We start from the raw sequence: 7,416 nt of genomic DNA on the forward strand, positions 1-7,416 counted from the left end.
GGAGTGCAGTGGCATGATCTTGGCTCATTGCAGCCTCCACCTCCCAGGTTAAAGCGATCCTCCTGCTTCAGCCTCCTGAGTAGCTGGGACTACAGGTGTGCGCCACCATGTCTGGCTAATTTTTGTATGTTTTGTAGAGAGGGGGTTTCATCATGTTGGACAGGTTGGTCTCGAACTCCTGACCTTGAGTGATCCTCCCACCTTGGCCTCCCAAAGTGCTAGGATTACAGGCGTGAGCCACCGCACCCGGCCCTGGATTTCCATTTTCTTTCCTCTCCACACTGGGGTAAGGGTTGAGGGAGGTGGGGCACTGAATCCCTGAGAGTCTCAGGCAGTGTCTTTCTCCTGGTTGCATTTTATCTAAATCTCCCTGCCTCCTTGGTTCTACCTCCAGGCCTGGAAGAGATCACCTTCTTCTGAGCTCATTTACTGAATCCCATCCCATGACTATAATATAATATAGGCCAGAGATCAGACCTCCCAGTTTTGCCTTTGCTATGGAAAGGGAAGTTTTTGAAATTAAGAACCTCTCCCTATTCTCCACCAGGCTAGCTTTTAAGACTGTGGTTTCTGAACAGAGCTAAACAATGGCCACTTTATTTCAGGTGGGGTCTGCACTCCTCTTGATTTAATGCTGCTGGGTGGGGGCAAAGAAGAGACGAAGAGCATTGTGAGTCACAGGGATGAAAAGTCGATGGATCTATTTGATAGTTTTGAAAATATTACCCCCTTTACACAGTCAAATGGGTCCCCAAGTTCTCATACCTTAGCTCGTCTCCTGGGCATTATTTCTGGAGAGTTCTGGCAAATTCTGTGTAATGTTTCCTCCCCACATCGTGGCCATATTTTCTCTCCTCTCACAGCCCTTCTCCTCTTGGGCACACCAATGGTTCCTTGGCTCACCTATTTAAGTTCTGAATAGATAAAGAAGTTCCTTGATCACTGATGATGAAATCTAGATGTTGAGCAGGCACTTCACCAAGGAAAAGGGAGACCCGATTCCAATCCTGGACTTGGCTGGATCTAATAAAGTTCCCGAGTGGAATGGGAAAAGGGTGCCCCGAAGTGTGTCGTTGGAAGGATGAAATGAGATAATACGTGTGTAGTGAAGCTTCACACAGCAGCTGGCGCAGATAATTTACTCAGGGTCTGTTTCCGCCCCTCTTTCTCCACCTTCTGCCATTCTCTGCTTCCTGAGATGAGTCTCACTATTCTGGAATTCCGGGCTTTCCTAAGCAGAGCTTAGTTTGTTTACCCGCTCTCGGGTGAATCCAGCTCTTGGGCCCCAGTCCATTGGACTGTTGTTGAACAGTGCAGTGCGTAAGTGGGCAGCTGCTAATCAAATGACTAATTATTAGTGTGACATTGTCAGCACAGAGCCAGCTGTGTTGGTCCTCCAGTCCCATGCACGGAGGATTTCTCCAATGCCGTTTGCTCTTCATTACTGCACACGTACATGCACACACTCACATCTTGGATCCTGGGTCCTGGCATCTGGAAAGCTTGGGTCAGCAGAGGTGACGGGTTAAGGGAGGTGAGTGGGGGAGCACAGGAGAGACCAGAAGTCCTTCTAGGTACCTACAGCTGTCCCTCACCCCCACCCTCTGATATGGTTTGTCTGTGTCCCTACCCAAATCTCACCTTGAACTGTAATAATCCCCATATGTCAAGGGTGGGGCCAAGTGGGGATAATTGAATCATGGGGGCAGTTTCCCCCATACTGTTCTCATGGTAGTGAGTAAGTCTCATGAGATCTGATAGTTTTATAAATGCGAGTTCCCCTGCACAAGCTCTCTTGCCTGCTGCCGTGTGAGACCTGACTTTGTTCTTCATTTGCCTTCTGCCATGATTGTGAGGTCTCCCCAGCCATGTGGAACTGTGAGTCAATCAAATGTCTTTCCTTTATAAATTACCCATTTTTGGGTATGTCTTTTTTTGTTGTTGCATTTTTAGTAGAGACAGGGTTTCACCATATTGGCCAGGCTTGTCTCAAACTCTTGACCTCAAGTGATCTGCCCACCTAGGCCTCCCAAAGTGCTAGCATGACAGGCATGAGCCACTGCGCCTGGCCAGGTATGTCTTTATTAGCAGTGTGAGAACAGACTAATACATCCGCCTTAGCCACTCACCTGCCCAGCCCTCATAGCCTGGGGCTTCCTTTTTGTCACACCTATTTTGAGTCAAAATGTCTCAAATGTCCCACACATCTGTCTGAGTACAAACAGATGAGTGGGACATAGACCTATACAGCTCAGTGTGGCATGGGCTCTGCTGATCTCTTTACTCCTCAGTCCCAAATTGCCCCTTCCCTCTGTCCTTGTGCTCCAGTCACAATAATCTCTCTCTCTTGCTTACTTTTTTTTTTTTTTTTTAGATGGGCTCTTACTCTGTCACCCAGGTTGGAGTGCAGTGGCTTGATCCTACCTCACTGCAGCCTTGACCCCAAGCTCAAGCAATTCTCCCTCCTCAGCCTCCTGAGTTGCTGGGACTACAGGCACACACCACCATGCACAGCTAATTTTTACCTTTTTTGTAGAGATGGAAGATCTCACTCTGTTACCCAGGCTCAAGTCCCTGGCCTCAAGCAATCCTCCCACCTGGCTTCCCAAAGTGCTGAAATTACAGGCACGAGCCAGTACACTGGGCCACAATAACCTCTTTTTGGTGACTAAAAAACACCAAACTTGTTCCTGCTCAGAGCCTCATCACCGGCCCTGCTGGCCCCACTGTGTCCACGCCTATTCTCTCCTCTTCCTGTGGCTGGCTTCACATCCTCAGCCCTTAGCTTACATACCCCTTCTTCAGAGAAGTCTTCCCTGACTATCCTCTCCAAAGCGGACCCTACGGAGATGATTTATTATAGCACTTCACACACTTTCCTCCTTCACTGCATCAATCGCAACTGTAATTATTCTAACCCACTTCTTCATTTGCTTTTCTACCCCTCACCAGCTCGTACAGTCCACGAGGGGAAGAGCTGTTTTTCTTCTGTTCACTACTCCACCGCCACCTAGAAGAGTACGGGCACGTAGTACGTGCTTAATAAATATTTGCAATGAGTGATCTCCACGTTCCTTTTCATTTTATCGTCCTAAATGAATTTTGCAGACAGCCCAATGGGTTATCAGATTGACTTACTTTGAGAATAATTTCTGGCACCAGATCTCCTCACTTATTTATTTATTTAGAGACAGGGTGTCACTGTCATCCCCTTCTCACTCTTTAGAAGCAGCTGGGGTTGGATCCTTCAACATGTGATGCCTGAGCCTCCTTGAGACTAATCCTGGACTCACATTGCCAAAGCCAGCTCAGCAGGCTGTCCCCTCCCCTCCCCTCCCCTCCCCATCCCTTCCCTTCCCCCTTTCTTCTTCTTCTTCTTCTTCTTTTTTTTTTTTGAGACAGAATCTTGATCTGTTGCCCAGGCTGGAGTGCAATGTCACGATCTTGGCTCACTGCAACCTCTGCCTTTCAGGTTCAAGTGATTCTCCTGCCTCAGCCTCCCAAGTAGCTGGGATTACAGGTGCATGTCACCACACCCGGCTAATTTTTGTATTTTTAGTAGAGTTTTATCATGTTGGCCAGACTGGTCTCGAACTCCTGACCTAAGTGATCTGCTCACCTCGGCTTCCCAAAGTGCTGGGGTTATAGGCATTAGCCACGGAGCCCTGCCTGCTTTCTTTCTAATAAGCAACTCTCCCTACATCTCGCAAGGGAGAGTCAGGAAGTAAGAACTAGTCTTCACTCAGAACTGACTCTATGAAAACTGCGTGAACTTGGACAACTTAATCTCAATGGGCGTTAAGTTTCTCATCTTTAAAAAGGGAATAACACTAATAAGGGATTTACTGACATTTTGGGCCAGATAATACTTTCTCAGGTGGTGTGTCCTGTGCGTTGCAGGATGTTTGGCAGTGTCTACCCACTAGATGGCAGTAGTAAACCCAGTTAAGACAAGAATGTACAATGCCAGACGTTCCCCTGGGGCCGGGAGGTGGGGGGGAGGGTGCAAAACCACAACTTTTCCCTTCCTCTTTCCCCCATTTTAAACCACTCCAATAATATCTGCCTTATAGGATTATTGGTAGTTTAATGACATAGGTCATCTTAAGTGCTTATTATTATGCTTTGCATAGAGAAAGATTTAATCAATATTTAAAATCTATTACTATTATTACCAACGTCATTACATTGAAGGCGCCAAGACTTTCAGGGAAGACTGGTAGGCCCAGAAAAATTCACCCTAGTGCCCATGGTGTACTGGAGCTGTCTTGTCTGTGTTTTCAAACACTGATTGCTGAATTTTCAGGAAATCTGCAAACCAGTTGTTAAACATAGCCATCTTGAAATTGGCAATTGTAGGAGTGTTTACACCATGGCAATTGGCAAATGCTACATAACAGAGCTTTATTTTCTGGGAGCTACCTGACTACCATAGTGCTTCTTTATGAACACACTAAATGACAAGATCTTATGGTGAGTCAGTTAACTACTGATATTTTGAAATATTGATGACCATAAATGATTTTTTGAGATATCAACAAATGTAATATAATATGAAAATCAGTGATTTCTATTGGAGGCAAAGGATGCCCATATTCAGATTTGAAGTAAATGCTAAATTTTAGTTAGACATAGGAAAAAATAGCCAGGTGCGGTGGCTCACGCCTGTAATCCCAGCACTTTGGGAGGTTGAAGCAGATCACAAGGCCAAGAGATTGAGACCAGCCTAGCCAACATGGTGAAACCTCATCTCTACTGAAAATACAAAAATTAGCTAGGCATGGTGGCGCACACCTGTGGTTCCAGCTACTTGGGGAGCTGAGGCAGGAGAATTGCTTGAACCCAGGAGGTGGAGGTTGCAGTGAGCTGATATCTTGCCACTGCACTCCAGCCTGGCAACAGAGTGAGGCTCCATCTCAAAAAAAAAAAAAAAAAGGGAAAGAAAAAAAGATGTAGTTTTATTTTTCATGCATGGACTCCCTGAATTCTATCCATGGACCTCAGTTAAGAACTTCTGCTTTAGGCCTTGCATAGTGGCTCATGCCTGTACAATCCGCACTTTGGGAGGCTGAGGTGGGAGGATCACTGGTGTTCAGGAGTTGAAGACCACCCTAGGCAACATAGTGAGACCCTGTCTCTACAAAAAAAGAAAAAGGAAGGGAGAAAGGGAGAAAATGAGAGAAAGTGAGAGAAAGAAAAGAAAGAAGGAAGGAAGGAAAGAAAGAGAGAGAGAGACAAGCTCTAATGCTCTGGTGGACACATTTGTTGGTATTGTGTAAATTAACCTGGGCCTTTAGCATCAGAGAGGCCTGGGTTCCAAGCCCAAGTCTGCCAGTTACTTAGATGAGCAAGCCTTAGTTTCCTCAGTTTCTAAAATGGGAATCTCAACTTCACAGGTTTTTGGAATTAAATAAAAGGATGTATTTAAAGTGCTTTAAGAGGGACCTAGCACCAGTGCTGTGTGTGTGTGTGTGTGTGTGTGTGTGTGTGTGTGTGTGTGTTGGGGGAGGGACTTTATCACTTTTCTCCCCATCCCCAGTATCTGCAGAGATCTCTGGATTTGAGTGTCTAAGCCTTAGCCTTAGTGACAGATCACATCCCAGATGGCGCTCCTGGCTTATCTTTATTTCCAGTTTCTGTCTGGATGAAATATCTGCAACATGTACACTGGAAAGAACAAATAGAATTATGAGTCACTTTTCACAAATTGTATAGTGGATTTCACATACTTTCATGCTTTTTCCACCATGTTTCAAACTGTTACAAAACGGGTTTCTCCCCCTTCTTTTGGGACACTGTGGCATAGGTCCCAGTGGAGAAGGGACATGGTATTCCCTTCACCCCTGCCCTCTCTGCCTTCCCAGTGGCCCAGGAAGTGAAGAAGCTTATTCTCTACCACCCTCAGCCTGGAAGCTCCGTTATTCCCAGGCACAGGACCATTTTTCCAGCTCATTAGAATCTGGGGCTAAGATAAAGGAGGGCAGACCTTTAGGTAGCAATTTATATGTAAATGTGAAAGATGCCAAGGAAAGAGAGACTTGGCTCTTGTTCTTTAGGAAACATTCAGGCTGGGACCTTCTGGAAAGCGGGCTCCAGTCCCTAGAACCCTGAGTATGCACAGGAACTCTAGCCCCGCTCTGTCTCCTTGTCTTCACCCATGGGGAGACTGAGGCCCAAAGTTACAGAGTGAGTAATGTGCAGGGCTGATTACAGCTCTGTGACTGCTCCTGTACAGCATGGCTACCCTATATGCAAAGAGTAGCAGCTCAGGGCAGTTTTGCAGTTATATTTATACCTTTTTTTTTTTTTTTTTTTTTTTTTATAGATTTTCTCTTTTTTTTTTTTTTTTTTTTATGAGATGGGCTCTTACTCTGTTGCCCAGGTTGGAGTGCAGTGGCTTGATCCTACCTCACTGCAGCCTTGACCCCAAGCTCAAGCAATTCTCCCTCCTCAGCCTCCTGAGTTGCTGGGACTACAGGCACACACCACCATGCACAGCTAATTTTTACCTTTTTTGTAGAGATGGAAGATCTCACTCTGTTACCCAGGCTCAAGTCCCTGGCCTCAAGCAATCCTCCCACCTGGCTTCCCAAAGTGCTGAAATTACAGGCACGAGCCAGTACACTGGGCCACAATAACCTCTTTTTGGTGACTAAAAAACACCAAACTTGTTCCTGCTCAGAGCCTCATCACCGGCCCTGCTGGCCCCACTGTGTCCACGCCTATTCTCTCCTCTTCCTGTGGCTGGCTTCACATCCTCAGCCCTTAGCTTACATACCCCTTCTTCAGAGAAGTCTTCCCTGACTATCCTCTCCAAAGCGGACCCTACGGAGATGATTTATTATAGCACTTCACACACTTTCCTCCTTCACTGCATCAATCGCAACTGTAATTATTCTAACCCACTTCTTCATTTGCTTTTCTACCCCTCACCAGCTCGTACAGTCCACGAGGGGAAGAGCTGTTTTTCTTCTGTTCACTACTCCACCGCCACCTAGAAGAGTACGGGCACGTAGTACGTGCTTAATAAATATTTGCAATGAGTGATCTCCACGTTCCTTTTCATTTTATCGTCCTAAATGAATTTTGCAGACAGCCCAATGGGTTATCAGATTGACTTACTTTGAGAATAATTTCTGGCACCAGATCTCCTCACTTATTTATTTATTTAGAGACAGGGTGTCACTGTCATCCCCTTCTCACTCTTTAGAAGCAGCTGGGGTTGGATCCTTCAACATGTGATGCCTGAGCCTCCTTGAGACTAATCCTGGACTCACATTGCCAAAGCCAGCTCAGCAGGCTGTCCCCTCCCCTCCCCTCCCCTCCCCATCCCTTCCCTTCCCCCTTTCTTCTTCTTCTTCTTCTTCTTTTTTTTTTTTGAGACAGAATCTTGATCTGTTGCCCAGGCTGGAGTGC

The sequence above is a fragment of the Cebus imitator genome, unplaced genomic scaffold (genome assembly GCF_001604975.1).
Source record: "Cebus imitator isolate Cc_AM_T3 unplaced genomic scaffold, Cebus_imitator-1.0 Scaffold141, whole genome shotgun sequence".
Taxonomy (NCBI): domain Eukaryota; kingdom Metazoa; phylum Chordata; class Mammalia; order Primates; family Cebidae; genus Cebus; species Cebus imitator.